Source organism: Eubalaena glacialis, chromosome 1 (assembly GCF_028564815.1).
Source record: "Eubalaena glacialis isolate mEubGla1 chromosome 1, mEubGla1.1.hap2.+ XY, whole genome shotgun sequence".
NCBI lineage: Eukaryota > Metazoa > Chordata > Mammalia > Artiodactyla > Balaenidae > Eubalaena > Eubalaena glacialis.
The window spans coordinates 91,245,386-91,272,213 of NC_083716.1; the positions used below are offsets into that span (position 1 = coordinate 91,245,386).

General features: G+C 46.6%; 1 protein-coding gene across 1 annotated transcript in view; it reads right to left on the reverse strand.

Annotated features, from left to right (window-relative positions):
- Positions 1-24,199: 24,199 nt before the first annotated feature.
- The window catches only part of RAB4A (RAB4A, member RAS oncogene family), a 91,192-nt gene continuing 88,563 nt past the window's right edge, over positions 24,200-26,828 (reverse strand). The window contains exon 8 of the mRNA XM_061182874.1: positions 24,200-24,512. The gene's annotated coding sequence lies outside the window, so the exon portion shown is untranslated. The remainder of the gene's footprint in view (positions 24,513-26,828) is intronic.

Sequence of the window (26,828 nt, forward strand, 5' to 3'; positions counted from 1 at the left end):
GTGTAATTTTTTAAGCGGGACATACTGGTCTCAGTGGCTGACAGTCCTGAAACAGAGACGGTTCTTCCCCTGCTGTCAGATCTCCCAAATGTTCTGACAAATGTTCCCACCCACGACTTAGTGATAAAGTGTCGCCTGGAGAGGAAACTGTGGGATGGAGGAGGCAGGTGGGCACACCTGGAGCCCACGTCCTATTTTCTTACCAACTCCCTTTTTTTTTTTTTTTTTTTGCATTATTTTGCTTTGAAAGTATCAAGAGAGTGGGAAGGTTGCACTTTGGCTAAAAGGATATGTTGTCTCCGCTGACTTGTTTTCTAGACCAGGTCTCTGCTGGGAAGTATGCTTGTGCTAATTCCTGCAGAATTAACTCCTGACCACATAACCCTCCACAGTGGCCTAATGTGTAGCTGGCGTTTCCCAAACATGGACGGATTCCCCTTGGCTGCAGAGCCAAGTAAGTGATTTCTGTGACTGGAAGAAAATGAGGACTCAAAATAGGTAGGTGCCAACTGCAAGCTGCGGGGGGAAAAAAGAAGAAATGAATGAAAAAAGTGAAGGGAAGGGGAGGGGAGATGTGTGCGGACAGCAGACCCTGGGGAGCATCAATTTTTCCTTTAGAAATTTGATGGGGAAGAAAAGGCCTTGGTTGTTGACTTCATTTGCTTTTCTTTGTTCACTAGTGAATTGAAGTTTGTTTTTTGTGAAGCGTGTGTGGCATATGCTCACTGGGCAAACTTGGCCTTTTGTGACGGGCCGGTTGCATCCTCTGTTGAAAAGCACATCCGATTTTCTGATTAGTTTGTAAGGACTCTACACTCCAGCTTCTGGGCGGGTTTACAAGTTGTGATCATATTTTGTGGCTCCTCCTTTTGAGAAGCTGTGGTGGATTTGCAGGTATTTACACATTATCAGCATGGGTCACACGTCTATGGCTGGAGCCTGGTTTTCAATTTCATGCGCGAGAAAAACTCATGTCACTGGGGATGATAAATTTCCTTCCCTCTAGAGTCTGGTAGAGTGTGGCTGAGAGTGCTTTGTGGGCCCGGAGAGGTCTGTGACACCCTTGCTCTTGGGTGAGGGAAGAGGAACGGCAGACAATCATGGCGTGACACGGAGAATAATGATGCGGACTTTAGATAGTGGGACAGAAGCCTCCTGGCTTGCAGTGAGATCTTGGCAAGAGCTGGAATTTCTGCTGGAGAGGGTGTGGAGAAAAGGGAACCCTCCTACACTGTTGGCAGGAATGGAAATTTGTGCAGCCACTGTGGAAAACAGTATGGAGGTTCCCTAAAAAACTAAAAATAGAGTTACCATATGATCCAGCAATCCCACTCATGGGCATATATCCGGAGAAAACTAAAATTCAAAAAGATACATGCATCCCAATGTACATTGCAGCACTATTTACAATAGCCAGGGCATGGAAGCAACCTAGATGTCCATCGACAGATGAATGGATACAGAAGATGTGGTACATCTATACAATGGAATATTACTCAGCCATAAAAAAGAATGAAATAATGCCATTTGCAGCAACATGGATGGACCTAGAGATTGTCATATTGAGTGACGTAAGTCAGACAGAGAGGGACAAATATCATGTAGAATATCACTTATATGTGGAATCTAAAAAAAAGTGGTACAAATGAACTTATTTACAAAAGCAGAAATAGAGTTACAGATGTAGAAAACAATCTTGTGATTAGCAAGAGGGAAAGGGGGGAAGGGATAAATTGGGAGATTGGGATTGGCACATACACACTACTATATATAAAATTGATAACTAATAAGGACCTACCGTACAGCACAGGGAACTCTACTCAATATTCTGTAATGCCTATATGGGAAAAGAATCTAAAAAATAGTGGATATATGTGTATGTATAACTGTTCACTTTGCTGTACAGCAGAGGCTAACACAACATTGTAAATCAACCATACCCCAGTAAAAACTAATAAAAAAAAAAAACTATATGCCAAAAAAACCAAAAACCAAAAACCAAAAATCTGAGGTTAGAAGTCAAAGCCAAGGATACTCGGCCTCTCTTGAGGCAACAAACGGCAGCCTCTTTAATGATGAAAGAGTCACAGGATAGAGAGGAAGTACGGAGAATAATGGCATTTCAAGATATGCTGCTTCATCAAGATCAACAGATGTAATGATTCATGTGTCTCAGAGCATGTTCAGGGAATAAGCAAAAAGAGGAAAGAAATAGAATTAAGCAACCTTGGCCCTACTTTGTCTCCTAACTTCTTCAATGTGACATGACATTTGTCATGTTTGTTTAGGCCACCTTTCCTCACGGCGCTAGGAACTTCTTGATCACTCTTAAGAGTGATACTGATTTTGATTACACCTTTGAAGGGCCTGATGATACCGTAATAAGGAGAAGAACGGATCAAAATGTAAACAAATGATTCATCGTGTGGAAACCGGCAATTGGTCCAGCCCTGTTACCACTGTGTGTGCAGCGCATTTCCCACAGTCAGGGAGAAAAAACACTTTGTACCTTCATACAAAATAAAAATAATACAGCCACTCTGTCTAGTTTTGGTCTCACCAAAGAACAAAATCTCGAGCATTTCTTGTAAGCCTGGACTCTCAGCAGGGACCACGTCATCCTGGCTTTGGGGTTAATGTCTGAGACAGTAACACACGTCAGCACGAGCTGATCCTTTCCCGCCATGAACAGACAGATGTAAACATGCAGTCTTGTGGGGTTTTATAACATTAGATACTTGTTGGATTTTTTATTGGATGAGCTGGTCTTATTGAAGTCTGGCTCCCTTCCCCTTTTTGCAAGTAAAAAAATTTTTTTCATTCTGAAGTACTTTTTGCCTCTGAACCTTGCCTTGACAAACTCAATGAATTTGATCTCACAGTTTTGAAAAGCCATACATGTCTCTCTTCGTAGAGCCATGTGGAACATCTAAGGGGCCCCAGAGCCCCAGTGCCTGCTTTCCCATGGCTCCATCCCAGGGCTGGCACCCTCCTTCACGGTGAAACTGGCATCAAGGCTCAAGGGACAGAAACGGCCTCATTGGAAGCCTGGAAACGCCACGGGGCTGCCTCTCTCAGCCCACTGTGTATTCCATGCAATTGACAGCGCTCAGCTTCATCTCCTTGCGAGAGTGTTAGCCCTGGGACTGCAGGTGGGCAAGATGTTGCTGGAGGAGTTTGGTGACCTTTGAACCAAGTCCCAGGGCCATTTGTAGGCATCCATGTATTTGAAAAGAAACATGGAGATGCATGGCCTGATCCCTGGACCAGCCACAACGTGTCTGAAACCACCTCTGCCCTGCAAATCCAGGGCTGTGCTCGCCCCAACAGTGTGTCTGCTTTCCATCGGGGCTCCTGGACCCGGGAGGCTGCCCTCACTAGAGGAAGCTCTGCAGGCGGCATCTCAGCTCTGACGGAGGGAGGGCCGTCCCATCAGTGTGTCTCTAGTTCAACGTCAAAGCTCCGGGGTTCTAAGGGTCCCCATGGTCCTGTGGCAGCTGCCTGTATCACGCCTGCGCTACACGGTAACTGAAGCCTTCTTACCATAGCAGGGGGTCGCTAGCAGAGCACCTGCCCCGTCCCTGCTGTTCAGCCTCAGTGAGAGGACCTGAGCGCTGACATCCGCCGCATGCACCCTTCTGCGGGAAGAAGGAGATCGGCTGCGCGCAGACCTGGCGGAAGCGCTGCGCGCGCCGCGCAAGCGCAGGACGGGTGCTGAGACTGGCGGGTGCTTTCTGGTAGCCGTCTGTCCGCACCTTTCTGTCCTCCTGGCGACTGGCCCTCGATGCTGCCCTGCACTGTCAATCACATTGTAGTGCAACACCCCCCCCCCCAACCTCGCCAAATCGGAACCGGGCACCTGACCTGGGATCAGCTGGAAGCAGCATTTGGTCCTGGACGAGCCCGTGATCCAAATGGTCCAGTCGTCGCCCAGATTGGTCTGTGGAGTGCAGAGATGGGGGCTGCTTCTGCGGGGCCGGGGCGTGCCACATAGGGGTGGTGGTGCTGTGCGGCTAGGACCCCGCCCGGGGAGGGAGCTGGGAGACAGAGAGACAGGTGGAGGCGCTCGGATCGGGTCTGAGGACCCAGTCGTGCCCGCATCCATTCCCATCGCTTGCGTGATGGGAATTTACTTCCTTCCCACCTTTGTTTGGCTTCAGCTAGTTTGATTTGGGTTTCTGTCATTTTCAACTAAAACAGTCCTAGCTGTCCCTTGTACCCAGGCAGCTACCTAGTGGTTAAAGGCACAGATGCCCGGGTTCTGATCCTGGTTCCACATCTCCAAGTGCAGGACTCTGACGCCCCAGCCCGTTTCCCCAGGTGTGAGGTGGCCCCGGTCGCTGTTAAAGAGCCAGTTGGTCATGCCCAGGTGATAACAGGTAAGAAAGCTTCCAACACCTGCCAATCATTATGAGTGGGTCCTTTCAAGGCCTCCAACTGTTAGGTGCTCCAAAGATGAGCTTTCCTTTGGAAAGAATGTTCTTATTTTTGAGGCAGTTTTAAGTGTAACTGGATTAACCCGAAGACCTCTACTTGCTTATTATAGGGAAATGTATCCAGAGGAAAGGAACACATTCCCATTACTCCAGAGAGCTCTTCAAGAAAGGAAATCCTCCTTTACCCCAAACTTTCTGCTAAATTCCAAGGCAGAGGTGTTTTAATTAAGTGTGTAATAAATACCTATCGTGGCCAGGACAGTAGTAGGTCATGTTCGTCATCCATCTGCAGAGCCTCTTTTAAGAGCTGCAGGACATTGTTTTGTAGAGTTCTGGTTGCTTTTTGTGAAATTGCTGTAGGCTTTCATTCCCATAGTGATTTGTATGCAAATCCTTGCAGGAGGCTGAAATGCTGTTTGTTTGCTTTTTTATTGTTTTTTTGTTTGTTTTTGTACACTTTCTTGTTCCAGAAAAGGTTTATGATAATTTATACAAGATTATAAAAGATAAAATAAAAACAAATAAGTGAAGAAATTGGACCATGGAGGGTGGAAAGCTAAGATAAATCTAGGAGTAAGATTTATAGGCAGGTATAAATAAACCATAAATTTAATTCTGAGCTTAGTAGCAGTTTACACAGAGAGGGAAATACAAGGAGGTATATGTTTGTGTTAATCATGCCTTTTTTTTTAACATCTTTATTGGAGTATAATTGCTTTATGATGTAATCATGCCTTTTTATTCTGATGCTTTGACATCTTGGGGTCTTGATGACCTTGTGAAGGCCCTCCCCCCCCTCCCCACAAGGGCTGGCTAATTCCTGGAGATAGTAAACAACTGGCCTTCAAGCACCTTCCAAATGCAAACCGACCAATGCCACACCCCAACTACCTCCTCTATGGGGCTCTCACTCTGGGCCACATCCCCCTGCCCTAATCACCCAGGGCCAGGTAGCAGACACCTAGGGACAGCTCCTTTGCCCCAAAGCCCACTGAGATTATTCCAACTCAGTTACTCAAAATCAAATTAGCCAGTATTACACCTGCTTCCCCTGCCTCTTCTTGTCTTGCTTGCAGAAACTACAATAAAGGCTCCTGGCTGAATTTTCCCCACTCCCTCTGTCTTCTGGTTGACCCTGGTACTTCCCTGTATGGTCGTGACTCTTATCTCTAGGGATTTGTGGATATACAAAAATTCTTCCTTCATGACAGATATTTCCACGTCTGCGTGTCTTACCATACCTGAGTAAAACAAATCCCTGGCACATTCTACAATAGTGCTTCATGACATCCAAGGAGAAAAACAAGCCAGTTGCTCAGAAGCACAATTATTCATAAAAGTGAGGCCAGAGGTAATTGTCTCCTGTGAGTCCTCTTAAAGAGGACATTGTGCCATGGTGTAAACAAAGCCTCAAAGGCAAATCCACACAGAATGCCTTTGTATCAGTTAGGACACTTTCAGCAGCAAGTGATAGAAAACTGACTGAAAGAGGAATAGACACCAAAAGTTCAGAGGTAGGGCGGTTCCACAGAATTTACAGCTCCAGGAGAGCTTGGTTTCTTTGTGATTCTTTGGGGTTTTTTTTTTTTTTTTTTTTGCTTCCCCACTGAACACTTTCTGAGACACAGTAGATCTGTTTATCTTAATGTAGTAAGAAAATATTTTGACATATTCACTGATCATTTTTACTTTTGGTATTCCTGTCTACCCCGTGGCCTTTCTTTTTAACATTAGAGGCTAAGTCCAGAGACAAAAAAATGGAGTCAGAATCTTAGCCTTGACTCTAAATAAAATAGGCTTGTGAAAACCAGAGCAGAGGTAATGTCTTGAAAACTAAGGATTTCAACTGACAAGAACCTGGCCTTTGGGGGAGGATCAAAAGGGTCACAGTGAAGAGCTGAGTGCATGACGTTTACCTGGAAATGACAACTGGAAGAACACCTACCAGCCCATTCTCTCCACCACAGAACGAGGGGAGGAAGGCCCTTTCTGGGCTACAGGGAGGAGAGTTTCTCCAAATTTCAGAGGGTAGGATAGTAGGGAAGGCTACTGATGCTGAGAGTCTCCGAGAAGGAACTCTGTGTCAAGCACACCCAGGCCGAATGAGTCATGATAATGACCCCTCGATAAGTTGGGTGGACCCCCGAGCACTGGGGTCTGTGCCCTAAGAAGTGGCCCGCGTGGACCAGGGCTCAGAGCATCATCTAAGCAGGGTCTGTGGGTGGCCAAGGCTATGGTTCTCAGGGTAGATCAGGGAAAGGTCCTGAGACTCCAGGAGGTCCCAGAGGTGCTGAGAGAACTGGGGGAGCCTCGTGGTTCTGGTGAGGGGGTGTAGCTACTTACAGAACTGGGGATCTGGCAACCAGGACCCTAGCAAGGCTGCGGGGGATGCAGAGGCGTGGGAAGGAGGACCCAGAGGGGCTAAGTGGGCAGAGATGGACTGAGGCCAGCACCTCCTCCTCCTCACAACTGCAGCACTTACCTGGGTCCCCCAGAGCCTTGACCCATCCCTAGGGCAGAGCAGGAGAGAAACATCTGAACTTAAATCCTGAAATGGCTCCATTGTTATTAATAGAGTTTGTCTGGAAATACCAAGATTATTTTTGCTCTTGGGAGAAAATAGGGGCTCAAGACAAAAGTAAACATGATCATGGAAAAATACTGTTTCGTTTTCTCATGGTTGAGCTCACAGGTCCTAGGGAAGCAAGGTGTAAGGTATTTTGGTATTTAGTAAAATAGTTGTTTCACTCCAACTAATACCCAATTATTGGTTATTAGCTGTAGGCAGGACTCAAATGAGTCTTAATTTTTCTCTTTTATCCTTATAGGAAAATAGTTTGCCTATATTTCCTCATTTTTATTAATTTTCTATAGTGAAAATTATTGCTGTGGCATTTATTCATTCAGTAAACACTACTGAGGACTTCTAGGCACCAAAGACATCATGCATCAGTTTGGCATGAGAGACAAAATATCGGTGACTTGAATGAGATAGAAAAGTATTTCTCTTTCTTATAAAATTCTGGGAATAGACAGTCCAGGACTGGAGTTGTGGCTCCACAACTCCACAAGGCCCTCATGCACTCAGGACTCTTCTCTTGCCGTGTATGGTCTCATTTCACATAATCACTTCCTGATCTAACATGGCTGCCCAGGTCCAGTCATCACACCCATATTCTGGCTAGTGGGAAGGAGGAAAACAAAGGACATGCCTAGCTGTCTTCTATGGAAAGCTCCTGGAGGCTGCCATGTGATACTGCTATTTACATTTCCTTGGGCAAACCTTGGTCAAAATGCATTGCTTTAAGAGTGAGGCAGCAGGGGACTTCCCTGCTGGTCCAGTGGGTAAGACTTCGCCCTCCCAATGGAGGGGGCTTGGGTTCAATCCCTGGTCAGGGAGCTGATCCGCATGCATGCCGCAACTAAGAGTCCGCATGCCGCAACTAAGACCCAGCGCAGCCTAAATAAATAAATAAATAATAAAATTAAAAAAAAAAATTGGATGTCAGTAGACATTTAAAAAAAAAAAAGAGTGACGCAGCAAAGTAATTTTTATTCTGAGTGGCCATGTGCTCAAAAAAGTGGCAGTTCTATAAAGATGTAAGAAAGGGGAATGATTTAAGGGGATAACTAACAATCTCTAACAAGCACTAACAAAATCTCTTGGCATGTTTCATTTATGTCAATTTAATTCAACAAACACTGATGGAGCATTTATCACAAGCCAGAAACTGGCAAGACAGGTGCCGGCGGGCTCCTCCTCGGCTGGCCTTCCTCCCACCGTGCTGCTCTCCCTCTGATCAGGCAACTGTCTTCTCATTTCCTTCTGATCTGATTTGGCTTTGCAGAGACAGATTTCTTTAAAAAATATTTTCCGCTAGCAATGTTGCCTAATGCTGAACTTTGAGGGTAAAGAATTGGTTTACTTACCTGCCACTTTGATTCTTTATGAGGAATCACCTAGCCTACAATTACCTCTGGGCTTTGAGTGCGAATCATCAATTGATACTAAATCTCTTAGACCCAGAATCACAGAATTTTAAAGCTAGAATGGTCTCAGAGAATACTGAGCCCACCCCACTCGTATACCCGGGGAGAGATGCAGAGGCTGGCCAGCGCCAGGGGGTGCCCGGGGTTTGTGGTCCTCTCCAGGCCCTCTGCCTAGCCCTCCACAGCGGGAGTGGCAGCATCCTGCGAGAGGCCAGTGCGCAGCACAATCCCAGGCCTCTGTCACATGTCAGCAGGCAGTGCAAAGGGAGGCTGTAATTGATGCTTCATTGTGCTCTTGCATCCCCAGGTGGCTTGTCCCAATTCTGCAGATACACATTTCCGAGCCCTGCTGGAGGCAAAGCTTGCTCCTTTGCGCCCTTCTCCATCCTCCTCCCCTCTCCTCATCTGAGCCTTCCAGCCACCCACGCCACCGTCCACCCCCTCAGCACTTGTCCATCTGTCTTTCTACCCATCCCTGGGTGCAGGGGGAGGGGGCAGAACTTCCCCGCACCCGGCCCGGGCAGCATGTCCTGAGTAGGTGGGTTGCGTGTAATTTGTTGTCCTAATAGTAAAAAAAATCTGGTGGTAAGTGATTGAGTGGGTATATAAAGAGTTAAAATTACCAAGGTCATTCTTACTTGGGCTGAAGTTACAGCCAGGAGGGCTGGGGATTAGCCTGGTCCTGGCACACCTGGAGGCTGAATCAGAGATGCTCCTGGCATCTCCCCCGAGCCCTGCCCCGGTACACACAGCCTCCCGCCTTCCATCGTGTCCCCCACCTGGCCGGCCGGCCGGCGCTCCCTGCCGCCCCTTCCCCGCGGTTTCCGTCCTCGGAGCGGAGCGCATCCTCTCCTCGGCCCCTCGCGGGCACCACCGACGCTTCGCTCGAGCTTTCCGGGCACGCGCGGGAGCCAGGGTGGCCAGCGTTCTCCCCTCCTGTGCGTGAGTAACCCAGAGGTGCAGACGGGGCAGCGGGACAGTTCGGGATAGAAAAAGACTATTGGAGCATCTCACTCACTCCAACGGATGCAAGATGAGTCCCCTTCCAGTCCCACCCTCCGCGAACTGGTCGTCAGATGTCTCCTTGACCCGGATTCATCTGACTCAAGGTCCCAACTGCTTGCCACAGGGCAGGGGTCGCTCAGGGCTGTCCTTCAAAGCACTGGGGCGGGGGTGTGCGATGGGGCGTAAACGTTGATAAGTGTTGGGGGAAGGGTTGTGTCTTTTCTCCACAACGAGGTTGAGAAAGTGTTGCCTGAGACGCAGAAACTCCTTTTTTCCACATGCTTTGTTGTTCTCTGTGTGTGTGTCTCGTGCATTTCAGAATTCCCCACAGAGAATCGAACCGGAAAGGAAAAAACAAATATTCCGAGCTGAAAAAGAAAGATGCTTCCCGGAAGTTATGATGGCATCGCATCGCGTGGGAGCGCCTTCCTTCTGTGGCCAAGAAAACGGAGGGCTATTAATGGATACAGATTGTGGGTGGCCTATTTCCTTGCAAGTCATCCTAAGTGGAAGGCCTAACTGTGCTCCCTCAAGCTCTTTTCCTCGAATTCGTTTGCAAAAAATTGCTTCCAGAGCTTCCCTGCAGAGGAAGAATACACCATATTATTTTAGAGAAGGCCAAACACCGCCCGAGAATTCCTGGTCCCCTAGCCTTGTCTTCCACACCCTTGTGCATCCTTGACTTCAGGCTTGCATCTACTTGGTGCTCACTGTCGCTGGCAGGCTGGGGTGGGGGAGGGCGGCCTCCGTTTCCAGGCTCTACCACTCTTTTAGGGCACAGATGAAGGAGGGCTGAAGTGTGTTGCTAGGCCCTCCTCCTCAACACAAAGGTCCTGGTCTAGTGCATTTTGGATGTGACTTCGAGAGACACCTATGTCCACAAAAATGGGCCCAGGTCGCAGTAGCCAGAGTCCGGGAAGGCCCTAGGGCCAGAGGTCCATTTGGCCACCTTGGCATCTGTCCTTAAGGCCACAGAACTGCCTCAGCTGGGGTCCCACTGCAGCCTGTACTTGCACTTTTTCTCCTTCTAGTGCCGATTCCCTATCAGAAACCTAGTGTTTAAGGTGGGAGGACGGAGGTGGTGAGGAGGAATTAGACTTGGTCAGTGAATCTTCTGTTTAGTCTGAGAAATAAGTGAAGATCTATTTCGGGTCATCTTCTCCTAGCTTTAGACTTAACAAGACAGGCTATCCAATGCCACAGGTGGAGGAGATGTTATTCATTGAAAGTTCTCTTAGGGGAACTTCTCTTAGGTATTTACTTGGAAGCATGTGTCCACAGAATGAAATCTGAAGGGTATAATGAAACCGCAGAAGGTGATTCCCAAACTGATACAAGACCAGAGGTACTTGCTTTGCTTGGTGGCGGAATGGGGATGGCTAGGGAGAGATAGAGGGAAAGGGGCCAGTGAAAAAAATGAGCCCTCTGCATTATCCCCAATCTTCAGAAAATACACTTTACTGATGAACTCACCAAATGCTCAGAGGCTGGGGGGGAGGAGGGTAATGGGGTCACAGACATTGGGGACTTCTATTCTGATGGGCCCCAAGATTGATAGTTGGGTTGGGGATGGGTCTCAGCCAAACAAACTTAGACCTTAGGGTGTAAGGGGATGCCAGTGGACATCTGTGTTCCATCACAAATAAACAAGTGAGTTTGGAATGAAAAGCAAAATCAACCTGCACTTTCCTTTTTATGCTACTTGAGAATGTCACCCATTTCCAAGAGGCAGGCTTTGGTCTTTGAGTGTGTTTGTGCTTGACAATGAGTGTCCAACATCCCTGCTCATCTATGTGGATCACGTGACACATGCACCCCTGTCCGTGGCAGGCAGGGTACAATTCTCAATCTGCCTCCTTGACTGAGAATTCACACCCAGGGCGCGACATTGTGCCTCCAAATACCTCCAACTTTTCCGGTGGTGACTTGGGTTTCCTTTTGAATCTTGCAGGACCCCCTTTCTGCCTTTTTCTCAATTCTCCCTCCCCCACAGTTGGGTCGGTGTGTCTCAAGTTTTTGGTGCAGAGTATTGCCCGGGGGTCCTATTAAAATGCAGGTTCGAATTCAGTAGATCCGGGTGGTCTGAGATTGTATTTTTAACACACTCCAGGTGAGGCGGGATGCTGGTTTGTGGACCACAGTTTCAGTGCTGACCCTGTAGATCCCAGTTGAATTTCTCAGCCCAGTGTGGTCCTCAAGCCGTCGGCATCAGAGCCCCGGGGAGGTGGGGTGGGGGGGAGGGACCGGGATCCACACAGAATCTGGGGAGGACACCTGGCACCCATAGTCTAATAAAGTCCCAGATGACGCTTGTGCAGACAGGCGTTGGTGAGCAGTTGCTCCAGGAGAAGGAAGGCTCACAGCCGGGCCCCCCGAGCCCCCAGCCCCGCCCCAGGCAGAGCCGAGGTCGCAGAGACCCATGGGCTTGTGCTGCTGCTACGTGCACAGCCTCCTCCACCTGGGCCCCCAGGTTTTGGCCTCCCGAGTCCTGGAAGCAGGAGATCGTCTTCGTGGGATGGCTCCAATAAGTAGCACTTCAGATCTTGGCACAAAGAAGCCCTCCTCGAGGGGAATACCACATGAAAGAAAAATCACCCAGGAAAGCACTGGAGGGGGCCAGGGTGGGGAAGGACCCTCCCCCGACTTTGTTCCATGGAGCATCCCTCAGCACAGGGGAATCCCCCAAGCCATCGCTGAGGCCGTGAGGATGGTGAGCCAGGCAGGGCTGGTCGGCAGGACACTGGCTGCCAACCCAGGATGCCGCCTCGGGGCAGCACCGGCACCCTCCATGGTGGACGCAGAACCTCCCAGGAGATGCGCCTTCCCACGGGGCAGAGACAGGCATTTAGCCCAGTAGACCCTGCCCTGCCCCAGCCCCCAGCAGAGCATGTACTGGATCCCATGCTTGAAAAACGCAGGTGACAAACCATGTACAAATCTGATCACATGAGTAGATGGTGTGCCCCCTTGGCACTCATACCTGGTGGCTGCTGAAACCCTAGAAAGAGAGTGTAATTAGAGCGTAATTACACCATGCTTGCTTCATACGTTCATTTCCCTTGTCAAGTGAGACGTCTCACCCTTAACCAATGGTTTTATCTTCCCTGAAGGCTGTCTGCCTGCCCAGCGTGGACCTGCGGATGATTTCCACTTTCATTTTAACGTAGATGTAATAACGACCCTAATGTTACCACCACCTCCCATAGCAATGATGGTGCCCCTCGTGTGTGAAAGGACTTGCACTTTGAAAGCATGGTTCCCAAGCGCCAGATCCCCAGAGATTCCCAGCCGCCTCCCTACCCCCTTCCTCCGAATAGGCAGGGTGCCTGCCAGGTGCGGGCGTGGAGAAGTGCAGAGACAGACAGCCAGTTAGAACCCCTGTGATGAGTGCGATGAGGAGGGCGCAGCGGGAGGGAGGCTTCTAGAAGCCCCCCATGCCTGGACTGAGCCCTGGAGACCGAGCAGAAGTTTTATAGGGAAACACACCAAGGCTGGAAGGTCTCTCCCATTCAGGGAACCGGAAGCAGCCAGCACTGCTGGCGCTGAAGATGAGCATGGGCTGGGGCAGGTGAGGAGAGAAGGGCAGGCAGGGGCCAGATCCGGAAAAGCTTCCTGTGTCCTGCCTAAGGCTTTGCCCCCTCCTTCCCCCCCACCCCCGCAGGAGCCCCTGTAAGGCCTTACGCAGAGGAGCCTTTAGGAGCGGGTCCTGGTGGAGGCACGAGCCGGCAGTGCGCGGCTGCCCGCCTGGAGAGGATGGCCTTGGCATGCATCAGTGCTGTGCTTGCACGGGCGGAGAGATCCTTGCAGACTTTGGTGCTTGGCTTTGCATAGGTCAGTTCCCCCACGACCCTTCACGCCCCAGCTGGTGCCCTGAATGGACCTAGAGTTCGCCATATGTCTGCGATGGTGGCGGCAGGACTGAGGGAACCCAGCCATCGGGTTCATTTTCAAACAATTGGCGGGGAAAATACTTGGCACAATTAGAGAAATGGTTAATATAGTCTTACTTAAGAAAATGGAAAATTGACCTTAAAAAAAAATCCAACAGAAAAACAAGCAAAGGACATGTGTAAACAAATAATTTAAGATAATATATAGAAGCACAAAGAACATAAATAAATACATAAAATAAACAATACACATGAAAAATATTTAATACTATTAGTGACCAAAGTCATGACCATTTAATCAGAGAGTTGCCACTTTTTGTATATCAATTTGGCCATATTTATGAAGCAAACACCCAATTCAGTACTGAGAAGAGTGCTGAGGTATGCCCTCCCCAACACTGGGGGCATGGAAACTGGAAACTTTTCTGAAAGCAATTGGGGAAATTAAAACCAAAAGCCATGACAATTTCTTGTTCTGTGATTTTACTTTCAGGAATTTCTCTTAAGGGAATAATAAATGAGGCAGCAGATGTATTCTCTGGGACACTGCAGTGTTAAGTGGTGAACCTTGGAACATAGAAGCTGAATGTTTGACAAACAAAACAAAACCAAGAAACACAAAAAGTCATCTATGAGGAAGTGTCTCAGGCCATGGGACAGGCCAAAGGGGAGTGCAGGCCACGGTCCACCAGCTCACGTCTGGGAGGAGGCATTCCCCAACCTGTGTTTCCTGATGCCATCCTGGATACATGACCCTGAAGAGTTAGGGCTGGTAATGAAAACCTGCCCCAGTGACCCTGGGTGCAGTTGGGGTCAGCCCTGGGCCCCCTAAGGAGCTGACTCCTTCTAGGGTGCAGTTGGGTCTAGGTAATGTTTATTAGGTGTTTGCCGAGTCCTGGCAAACCCACGGGGCAGGGGGCTTGTCTGTTTTGCTCACGGCCATACCCCCAGTGCCTGGAAGAATATCTGCCAGAGCAAGCCCATGGTCAGCGCCAGGACCGGGGTCCCTGGGCCTGAAGCTTGCACGATTTGGGAGAGCCTCTTTAAGAAGAAGAATTCAAAATTTAAAAAAAAAAAAGGTTCAAAATAAATAATTTATTTAGCATGAGAAAACATAGCACATTCTAAGATTTTAAAAGCCTACAAAGGCCACAAATACACAAGATACAGGATAATAGTAGAATCGTATTAACTAGCTGACTGACTCATCTCTAATATGTTCACACAGACCAGCTTCTGCCACCTAGTTTTGAGGCTGTGGCTCCACATCTTCCAGGGCTGGGCTCAGTAAGGTCCACTTTGTCACAGTGCTGTCTCGGTGCCGCGTGGTAGCCTCAGGGCCCCAGTGGGTCTGCAGGGGGCAGGGTCCCGGAGCCACCCCGAGATGACTAGCAAAGATGGAGGTGACCACGTACATAAGCACCCCCTCCAACTCAAACTCAAGCGTCCCCATCTCAACATCCCACCAGCCAGGTCCCAAATTACCAGCAGCCATCCCCATCCCATATGAAGCGAAATGCACTGGAAGGAAAGTTGTGGTTAAATATCTCACTTTTGCAAATTGCACCAAAATCTATGACTTTCTAAAAGTGTCGCTAGAGTCCCTCCCAGAGCTGGTCCCAATAGGGACCAGTTCAAGTGGGGGTCCCCGAAGCGAAAGACCACTTCTGTACTTAGTAAATACATGTTGTTTTGAGTAAAGGACACTGTGATATTGTGATTTGTAATAAGAAATACTCATTTGGTCTTTGTCCCTGATTCTGGCTCACAGCTCCCAAAACCCTTGGAATTTCCTGAACAGTAAGAGCCACAGGAGCATCTTTTGTTCTACTTGGTCTCTTGTCCTCTGAGCCACAAAGGTGACATGGGTGCCTTGTTATTCACAAGCATCTTTCCACCACTACTGGGTTTATGTCAATGAGGTGGCTTTTGGAAGCACCTGTGGATGGGGGCTGGTTGCCAGGGGAACCAACCGTAAACAGAGGGGTGTAAATTTCAGTCCCACCCCCTGATTTCCTGGGAGGAGAGGGGCTGGAGACTGACTCAATCACCAGTGGCCTATGACTTAATCATGCCTATGGAGTGAAGCCTCCGTAAAAACCCAAAAGGCCGGTTCAGAGAGCTTCTGCGTTGGGGAACGCATGGAGGTGTTGGAAAGCTCCACACCTTTCCCCCATGCCTCACCCTCTGCATCTCCTCCACCTGGCTATTCCTGGGTTATATCCTTTTATAAAAAACCAGTGATCTAGTAAGTAAAGGGTTTCTCTCATTTCTGTGAGCTGCTCTAGCAAATTAATCAAACCCCAGGAGGGTATCCTTGGAACCTCCAAATTACAGGCAGTTGGTCAGAAGCACAGCTGGACTTGCAGCTGGCGTCTGAAGTGGCGGCAGTCTTGTGGGGCTGAGTCCTCAGCCTGCGGGACCTGATGCCGTCTCCGGGTGGAGAGTGGCAGAACCGAGTTGAATTGTAGGACCCCCAGCTGCTGTCAGAGCGCTGCTTGTTGGCAGTGTAGGGAAAAGCTCCCCCCACGCTGGATTCGGTCCTAGAATCGTCAGACCTGCACCTGGCCTTGGAGGAGCTCTGGTTCCAGCGCTGAGACCCAGGGCATCTGGTCCAGGTTGGACTCCTGAGTCTTCCTGGGCATCACCTGGGCAGCAGGGACCCTGGAGCTGACCTCAAAGCCATCACAGGCCTGGGGCACTCGGACGTGGAACGCTGTTCACAGAGGTACTTGGGGTCCCTCGTTGCCTTGAATCTTGCTCCAGGGCAGGTCCTCACACTTACATCTGGGAACTCAGCCTTTGAGGCTGGGGGATGCTCCTCCTGCTTCTCCAGCCCGTGTGGTGGTCGGAAGGGGAAATGGGGGGATGCAGCATGTTTGCTCAAAGGACCAGCTGAAGTCTGAAGGCTCAGGTTCCTGAACTCTGAGTGGAAACCAGAGCCCTATGGGGCCCTCAGGTTACGACCGACAGACCTGGGGAAGGTATTTTCATGGACCCCTGCGGTGGTTTTGGGAACCAAGGTCATTAAGCTGGTGACCATCACGATTTAACTGTAGTGGGAGCAGAGGGGCCGGGGTCGGGGGGCCCCAAGAGAGGAAAGCCACGCAGTTTGCTTTCACCCATGCAGTTTGGCTGGTATCCACCGGCCCAGTGTACCCAGCTGTCTGACCTGCTGGCAGGAAAGCAATCTCAGGCACTCATTTAGAAATCAACACTCTTCCTCCGGCCCCCACGAGGGAGGTGGCCCTGAAAGTCCCCACTGGATGGATACTGTTCTCTGGGGACTGCAAACCTTGCACTCACCCAGCCCGGCTCCTGCATCACCCCTCGGCAGGGTGGCCATGCCCTCCCTGGGGGCCTACAGGGGACAGTCCCGGCCTCTCCCCACCCTGCTCCGGCTCAGGTGTGCCTCGCTTCTCGCAGGACCGAGGGGCAGGCTAGAACCTGGTCTGCTGCCCACTGCAGTTGGGCCTTGGTGCATCCCACACTCTGGTCCACACCTGTGGGGCTGTGGTCAGCGATAAACAGTGATGCTGACCCAGGGTGGCGGTTCTCCGGGTTGGGGTCCACACTGAAAGCAGCCTCCAGCTGAGCACACAAGCCGGCCATGCAGCTGCTCAGTGGGCAGTCAGTCAGCATCTTTGAGGCCTTAGACCTCCTCCACGGGTGACGTGTTTCTGTTTCAGACCACGGTCCTGGGTGCTTTACGAGCTGCCTGCGTTTGTGTAGAATACTACTGGGCAAGGATTTTGGCAGTTAGGATCCATCGATTCTGCTGGCCACTCTTCAGATAAATTCCCCAGTCAAATCCACCTTTGTTTCTCCAGAGAAACCGGATCTGGATCTTCAGCCCCCGTCAGTGAGAAGGTGCTAAGTCTGCCCTCCTGGCCGAGATGCCGGAGAGGACCAGGCTGAACATAGCGTCAGATCAGAAAGCAGAGAACCGGGTTCCAGCTTCTCAAAAAAATCAAGCCGTCAGCCTCTTCGGGAGCTAAGTCTTCTTTTCAACATCTCAGTTATTACACACCCCCCACACTTAGTTCCCTAACCTCTGAGAAAACTTCCGGTCCGGTGCTGACCATTGTTGTCAAACCCCCCAAATCTAACTTCTAAAGGGAGTTGATCTGAATATCCTCGGTTCTGTATGGGCTTGGTTCAATGCTTTTATTTCATGCAAAGCAACCGCTGAAGAAGGATAGCTATTTCCTTTGTGCCCAGGGGCCCCTGGCCCCTCCAGAGATGTTTGGAGCTATTTATAAATGTGACACACAATGATGCCTGCCTTGGCAAGCGGGTCATACAGAACTTGAAGTTTGGGGAAGTCGGAACAGATACCCCAGTCTGAATCTGGCCATGATGTCATTTGCCTTCTAATTCCAGGTGGCCTGCTGCCCGGGGAAGCCATCTGAGCCCTTGAGGGAACCAGGGCCCCGCGGGAAATTTCGGTCCCTGAGGACCCCCGCTGGTAGGTTGGGAAACGTCTGGACCTGTAACAGGTCCTGGGGTGGGAAGGCTCCAGCACTCCATTTTGTCAATTTATGCCCCCAGAGAAGTTCTCATGCGTTTTAATGGAAATGTTTCCCTCTGCCTCACCATCCTCTGCCTTGTCCTTTTAGGCAACAGCACAGCCCAGGGCAGAGCAAGATGCTTTAACCACCCAGACCCCAGACTCAGATAATCTACAGCTGGGCCTTCTAAGATGCTCCTGGATGTAATTTGGAACCCTTTTTTTTTTGGCGATTTTTAAGGCATCATTGAGAATGGTAGAAATGACAAAAAGATTAGAATCAGACAAGCATTTTTTTAAGGAAAATATAATAGATCCTAAGAAACTGTATGTCTGCTTGGCATTGCTTCCCAGAAAACTCCTGGGATTGATTGTTGAACATATGGTTTGTGACTATCATGAAGAGGACACAGAGATGGCTGGGGGTCTGCGCTAGATCAGAAAGAGCAGGCCATGCCAGCCTGGCACCCCTCCTTGTTCAGACCATGCTGTTCAGTTAGTACGTCAAGTGGAGCACATAGAGAGCATTTTTCTGATTTCATAAAATATGAAATATAAAGTATGAAGTAGATCAGATCAATGAATAAAATAACAACCAAGATGAAGGTAAAGTCTGGATTTCAAATTTTAAATATGAAAAAAAGAGTGGATATATGTATAACTGATTCACTTTGCTGTACACCTGAAACTAACATAAGATTGTAAATCAACTATATTCCAATAAAGATTCAAAACAAAACAAAACAAAAATTTTAAATATGGGAGAAACATGTTGGCAATTCATGGGAAAAATAATTGGGGAGTTGTTACATAAACCACAGTGTGGTGTGATTAAAAAGCACACATAAACCTGCCCTGCCTGCCTGAGCGGCTATGGCCTCCTTGAGGGTGGGTTCTGTTCACATTGTCACATCTGTTCCTACACCAGTGCCAGTCACACTCGGGGGGCTCAGCCGTTTCTGGCAGTTCCTGCCTCAGCCCTCGTGGGCTGCAGGGAGAGGGACAGCCCTGACCCCAAGGTGGGTCCCAAAGGCTGGGAGGAGAAGCGCTCGGTGTCCCCTGTGGGAGGCAGTGCAGCAGCTGGAGGTCCGAAGGCCTGCACTGAGCTTAGGGACAAGTCGGTGCTCGCCCCGGTGACAGCAGTCGGAGGGGCTCCAGGTGGAGCCGTGCAGAGGGGCCCGTTTGCAGGTCCAGGTCGCTGACCTTGGCAGACACAGTGCTCAGCGAACACCCACGGGCTTCTCTACATTTTCCTCTGCGGTTGGTTGAGTTCATGCGACCAGATCTAAAAAGCATGTGTCACCTCATGGCCACGGATGTTACGAGCTGGTGTGTCTCCTCCATCCCTCTGAAATTATAGAATATATATATATATACACATATATAGTCTCTGTCCCTGGTTCCAGTCACAGAACTCCTAAAATCCAGGTAAATTCCCGAGTGGTAAGAACACTTGGAGCATCCTTTGTTCTAATATTGGGTCTCTGACTTCCGTTCCTGGCACAGATCTCTTAAATACTGTGGAATTTCTTGGGCGATAGGCATGTCTGCTGTTCTAACGGGGCAACTTTTGGTGGGTTCCTGGGTGGCTTCCAGATGCGGACTGGTCACGAGAAAGGTCAAGCCATTCTAATCATGCTTAGAATGTTCAGCCCTACCCCTACATCCTCCGGGAAGGACAGAGAGCTGGAGATGGAGTTAATGATTGATCTTGCCTATATGATAAAGCCTGTATAAAGACTCCCAGAGTGTGGGGTTCTAAGAGCTTCCGGGTTGATGAACACATCTACGTGCAAGAAGGTGGTGGCCCCCCCCGACTCCACAGGGACAGAAACGCCTGTGCTCGGGACCCTTCTGGACCTTGCCTTATGTGTCTCTTCATCTAGCTGTTCATTCATATCTTCTACTATCTCCCTTTTAACGGACCAGCAAATGTAAATGTTTCCCTGAGTTCTGTGAGCCATTCTAGCAAATGATCAAATCCAAGGAGGGGCTCATGGGAACCTCTGATTTGCAGCCAAGTCGGACAGAAGGTGTGGGTCACCTGGGGACCAACTATGGGTTATTGGCATCTGAAGTGGAGGCAGTCTTGTGGGACTGAGCCCTTAACCTGTGGGGTCTGATGCTAAACTTCAGGTAGACAGGGTCAGAACTGAATTGCTGGACACCCAGCTGGTGTCACAGGTTTTCTTGATGTGTGGAAAGCCTACATTTCCGGTGTCGGGAGTGTTGTGAGTGAGTGGTATCGTGAGAGTGAAGGTGAAACACGCAGGGAATGATTTTCTCCAAGGAAACCCTCCCTTCCCTTCTCCTTGTGTCCTGGAAGCTATGTGTCGCGATGGCCATGTCACAAGATGAAGGGATCTGGTATCTCTGACTCACGCTGGGAGGACAGTCCCTCTTTGTTTGAGTGAGAAATAGACTTCTATTGTTTTTAATGCTGAGACTTTTTAAATTGAAGTAGAGTTGATTTACAGTGTTGTGTTAATTTCTCTTGTACAGCAAAGTGACTCAGTTATACATATATATACATTCTTTTTCATATTCTTTTCCATTATGGTTTATCATAGAATATTGAATATAATTCCCTGTGTTATACAGTAGGGTCTTGTTTATTCATCCTGTATATAATAGTTTGCATCTGCTAATCCCAAACTCCCAATCCATCCCTCCCCCACTCCCCTCCCCCTTGGCAACCACAAGTCTGTTCCCTATGTCTGTGAGTCTGTTTCTGTTTTGTAAATAAGTTCATGCGTATCATTTTTTTAGATTCCACATGTAAGTGATATCATATGGTATTTGTCTTTCTCTGTCTGACTTACTTCACTTAGTATGATAATCTCTAGGTCCATCCATGTTGCTGCAAATGGCATTATTTCATTCTTTTTTATGGCTGAGTAGTAAATACTGAGATGTTTGAATTTGTCTGCTATAGAAGCTGGTGGTTCCTTGTTCTGTCCAATACACTGACCAAGTAGAAAGTGTTTACAGGGACTATTATCTTATCCAGATGTGATGAAAGGCAGCCTGCTCAGATTTCCCTACTTTTCTAGAGAGTGAGGATTGTCACCTTGGTTTCGTCTATCTGCTTTACTGGTTCAAGCTCCTTTGGTCAGATTGTCTTTACTAAAAGGCTTCTGCTGTTTTTTCAAAAGGCATAAAATAAATGAAATTTTCTAGCATTTATGGAGGGCTTGTGAAGCCCCCAGTGTGCATCTTGCTTTATCCTCCCAGCAACCCTATGACACAGGTGCTGTTACCAGCCCCATTTTTCAGGTTCAGAAGCTGAGGTGACAGAGGCAGGTGGCTCCCCTGGGCACAGTGGAGGTAGATGGGGAGCTGGGTTCTCAGCCCTAGTCCATCTGACTGCAGAGCCCTCTCTCCTAAAGGCTAAGTGACTCCACTGATCTCATTTATCCTCCACTAATGCTTGAGTCCCCAACAAGTGCCTTCCGTAGTCTCCCTGGTGGAGCCCTCAAACGCATTTCTGGCCCATTTTAATTTGTCAGAAAGTTCTTTATCCTGAGGTGAAATCTGAGTCCCAGACCTCCAATAAATGAATCATGAAGCATTCATGAGTCATCGTTGTCCTGCTACACTATATTCTGTATGCACCTTTCCATTTTAAGAAGACAAAGAATCTGCACAGGAAAAGGAAAGAGCTAAAGGAGGGTTTCCAACCAGCCGTCCATTGCAGAGAGAGGCATCACACAACAGAACTGATGAGTATTACGTAGTGCATTTCAAAGTCATGGTGAGGGATGAAGGGTGATGTTCACCATTGGTCTCAGGATCTTGTGCTGTGCTTTTGTTGCTATTTGAACATCCTGTACATCGAAATTATTTTTTGAAACATCTTTATCATGAACCATAGACAACAGTATTCTTCGGAATCATCTTTGGGGTTTATAGCAGGTGGTTCTCACAGAATGTAATATATTTTCTTCCACGTGAATGAGTCAAATGAAGGAGTGGATTCTGCAGCTCTGTCAGTAAAGGTATGATCTTGGGACACTCACTTACCTTCACTAGGGCCTTGTAAATGTGCTCTCAGCTTTCAAGACTAATGGGATGTGGAGTAAGGAATATCTAAGCAGCCTCTGAATTTCAGAGGACCCATGAGGGAATATTTTTTATATTTAATCCCACCTCCACCGCTCCCAAACCCCACCAACAGGGATTCTAATTTAACTTTGCAGTCTTGATCAGAAGGCTCGGATACTTTTCCTCTACTATCTATGCTTTTTAATCAAGATTTCTTGATGACCTGTGTCCGTGTGTTTAATCTCTAGTAGTGAGAGGTTAGGGAGCACAGTTGACAAGACCACCTTCCCTTTGGACACTTGAGTTTGGTAATTCTCTAGAAAGATTCACAGAACTCATTGAAAGCCGATAGACTCATGGTTACAGTTTATAACAGCAAAAGGATGTAGATTAAAATCAGATAAGTGGAGAAGCGCATGGGCGGAGTCCAGGAGGGAGGGCTCCTGACTCGGGCCTTCCCGTCTCCTCTCCCCATGGAGTCATGAACAGTGTTAATTCCTCCCAGCAATGATGTGTGACAGTATGCAGGGAATATTGCCAACCAGGGAAGTTCACCCAAGCCTTGGTGTCCAGAGCCTTTATTGGAGCTCCAGGGTCAACTGTCAGTGTGGCTGACCTCAGTCTCTAAGCCTTCTGGAGGTTGAGCTGATACTGCATGACTCAAAACCCCCCACCATCAACACATTGCTAGACACTCTGGTGCAGTCCAGAACCCCAGGTCAACAAATGCCCCACTCATCGGTAGGGCATTCCAAAGGCTTAGAGATTACCCACCAGGGGGTGAGGGCAAAGGTCAGCCCTCCTATTGGTCAATGTTAAAATTCTTACTACATATGCAGAAATGTTTTCTTATAGATAAGCTTGCAAACACCAGTTTTTTTTTCTTTTTTTTAAATCTTGTTTTCTATTTGAGACAAAACAGTCAACGGCTTCATCCACAGTAAAGGCACTTTGAACACCTGCTATTGTGCTTGGAGAATCCTGTGTTAATTGTTGACATATTTTACCTTGCCATATCTCAGCCATGTCTTCTCTATCAGCAAGTCATGGCATGTGACATGTTACATGCACCAGGAGCACAAATGGATGGAGTTGTGGAAGGGTTACCACCCCTTGACCACAGAGTGGTCAAGGCTTAACCTGGCTTCTGACCAGTACTGTTATTTTGGTCGTGGTTGCCAATTCCCAGCGTTCTGAAAAGAAGGCATGATGAGATGCAGAACAATGTCAGCAGCCTCAAAATCTGCAGTTGATTTGTCACTGTCACTCGATTCCCTTTCACATAGCCGTTTTCTCCTTCTCTCCAGGCTCAGAAAATGGGCAACACTCTGGCTCCACAAGGCTAAGACCTCTGCCTGTGTGTGAGGTCTCATTTATCCCACTTTTAGCCCCTTTCTCTCCTGGATTTTTCCCCTTCTCCAAATATGAACAAGTTACTCCTGTCTCTGATAAACATTTTTATTTGACCTAATTATATCCCAATTTTCTGTTAGAGTTATTTATTTGCTTGTTTGTTAGATTAAACACAAGCCAAAGATTTATTTAACCCATGATTGAAGGAGCCAGTGAGCTGAGAGAGCTGGTCAAGGGGTTATGGGAGATACAGAAGTATTTATAGGCACAGAAAGAATGCTGGAAGAAGATTACAAAATTCCATACAAATTGGTTAATGTTCTATAGTGGAATAATAACTTTTGGAGTTTTCTTTTCTGTAAGGTATAAATCATTTGCATCTCTACAGGACAAAATTCTTTGGATAACAATAATTTGTGAGTGATATTAGCAAAATTATTTTGTACCTATTTCTGTTAAGCCACATACAAAATATCTTTTCTGATCACAATGGAATAAAACTAGAAGTCAATAACAAAATGAAAACTGGAAAATTCACAAATATATGGAAATTAAACTATACTCTCAAACAACCAATGAGTCAAGGAAAAAATTACAAGTGAAATTAGAAAATATCTTGCAAGAAATGAAAATGAAAACAAAACATAATTATGGGAGGCCAAAACTTATGGGAGGCAGCAAACACAATGCTAAGAGGGAAATCTCTAGCTGTAAACACATTTAAAAAGGAAGATTTCAATTCAACAACCTAACTTTACAGTTGAGAAAAAGAAGAAAAAACTAAACCCAAAGCTAACAAAAGGAAGGAAGTAATAAACATTAGAGTGGAGATAAATAAGATAGAGAATAGAAAAACAGTAGAAAATAATAAGTGAAACCAAAAGTTGGTTCTTGAAAAAGATGAACAAAATTGACAAATCTTTTTTTTTCTATATAAATTTATTTATTTATTTATATTTATTTTTGGCTGTGTTGGGTCTTCGTTGCTGTGCAATAGCTTTCTTTTAGTTGCGGTGAGCCGGGGCTACTCTTTGTTGCAGTGTGCGAGCTTCTCATTGTCGTGGCTTTTCTTGTTGCAGAGCACGGGCTCTAGGTGCGTGGGCTTCAGTAGTTGTGGCTTGCGGGCTCTAGAGCTCAGGCTCAGTAGTTGTGGTGTGCGGGCTTAGCTGCTCCGCGGCATGTGGGATCTTCCGAGGCCAGGTCTCGAACCCCTGTCCCTTGCATTAGCAGGCAGATTCTTAACCACTGTGCCACCAGGGAAGCCCAAAATTGACAAATCTTTAGCTAAGTTGATTAGGAAAAAAAGGGGAGAGAAGAAAAGTCAAGTTATGAAAGTCAGAAATGAAAGTGGGGCTGTTACTACTTATTTTATAGAAATAAAAAGGATTACAAGAGAGTAGTAGGAACAATTGTATGTCAACAAATTGAATAGCCTAGGTGAAATTTACAAATTCCTAGAAACACACAACCTACTGAGACTGAATCATGATGAAATAGGACATATAAATAGACCTCTAACTAGTAAGGAGATTGTATCAGTAATCAAAAATCTCCCAACACAGAAAAGCCCTGGGTCAGATTGCTTCTCTTGTGAATTCTAACAAACATTTAAAGAGGGATTAACACCAATCCTTCTCAAACTGTGCTGAAATATTGAAGAGGAGGGAACACTTCCTAACTTGTTCTATGAAACCAGAATTTCTCTGATACCAAAGCCAGACAAAGACATTACAAGAAAAGAAAACTACACACCTTTACTTTTGAATATTATGTAAAAATTCTTAACAAAATACTAGCAAACCAAAATTAGCAGCATGTTAAAAGGATTATACACTGTGACCAAGTGGGATTGTGGGATTTATTCTCAGAATGCAAGGATGGCTCAACATATGAAAATCAATTAATGTAATACATATTAACAGAATGACGGAAACAAATTGCATGATCATCTTAATTGATTCAGAAAAAGATTTTTGACAAAATTCAACACACTTTTATGATAAAAAGACTCAATAAACTAGTAATGGAAAGAAATTTCCTCAACATAATAAAGGCCATATATGAAAACCTACAGCTAACATCATATTCAATGGTGAAAGACTGAAAGCTTTTTCACTAAGGTCAGGAACAAGAAAAGGATGCCTATTTTTTGTCATTTCTTTTCAGAATAGTGTTGGAAGTTCTAGCCAGAACAATTAAGCAAAATCAATCAATCAATAAATGACATTTAAATTAGAAAGGAAGAAGTAAAATTATCTCTGTTCACAGATACCATGATCATATATGTAGAAAACCCTAAAGATTACACAAAAAAACCTGTCAGAACTAATCAATGAATTCAGCAAAATTGCAGGACACAAAATCAACATACAAAAATCCACAGTATTTCTATACAATAATAATGACAATCCAGAAAGGAAATTAAGAAAACAATTCTGTTTACAATAGCATCAGAAATAATAAAATACTTAGGAATAAACTTAATCAAGGTGGCAAAGGACTTGTACATTGAAAATTATAAAACATTGCTTAAAGAAATTAAAGAATACACAAATGAATGGGAAGACATCCTTTGTTCACAGATTGAAAAGACTTAATACTGTAAGATGCCAATACTACCCAAAGTGATCTACAGATTCAATGCAATCCTTATCAAAATCCCAATGATATTTTTCCAGAAATAGAAAAACTCATCTTCAAATTCAAGGAACCCTGAACAGCCAAAGCAATCTGACAAAGAAAAGCAAAGTTGGAGGACTCACAATTCTGGATTTCAAAACTTATTACAAACCTACAGTAATTTTAAAAAGTGTGATACTGGCATAAAGACATATATATAAGTGGAATAGAATAGACAGCCCCCAAATAAACCCTTTCACATAAATAAACCTTGGCACAAGGGTGCCAAGACCATTCAATAAGGAAAAGACAGATTTCTCAACAAATGGTGCTGAGAAAACTGGATATCCTCATGCAGAAGAATGAAGTTGTACCCTTACCTTACACCATATACAAAAAATCAACTCAAAATGGATCAAAGAGTTAACTGTAAGAGCTAAAACTATAAAACTCCTAGAAGAAAACGGAAAAGCTTCATAACATTAGCTTTGGCAACAATTTCCTGGCTATGCCACCGAAAGCACAAGCAACAAAAGAAAACATACATAAATTGGACTTCATCAAAATTTAAAATTTTGTGCATCAAAGTACACTATTAACAGAGGGAAAAGACAACCCACAGATTGGGAGAAAATATTTGCAAACCATATATCTGATAAGGGGTTAATATCCAGAATATATAAAGAATTCCTGCAACTTAACAACAATTAAAACAACCCGATTTAAACATAGGCAAAATACTTAAATAGACATATCTCCAAATAAGATATACAAAGGCCAATAAGCACATGAAAAAATGCTCTGCAGTCTACATTAATGACTGTTAGGGAAATACAAATCAAAACCACTATGCAATACCACTTCACACCCATTAGGAGTATTGGCAAGGATGTGGAGAAATTGAAATCCTTGTGCATCGCTGGTGGGATTGTAAAATGGTGAAGCTGCTGTATAAAACACAGAATCACTATATGACCCAGC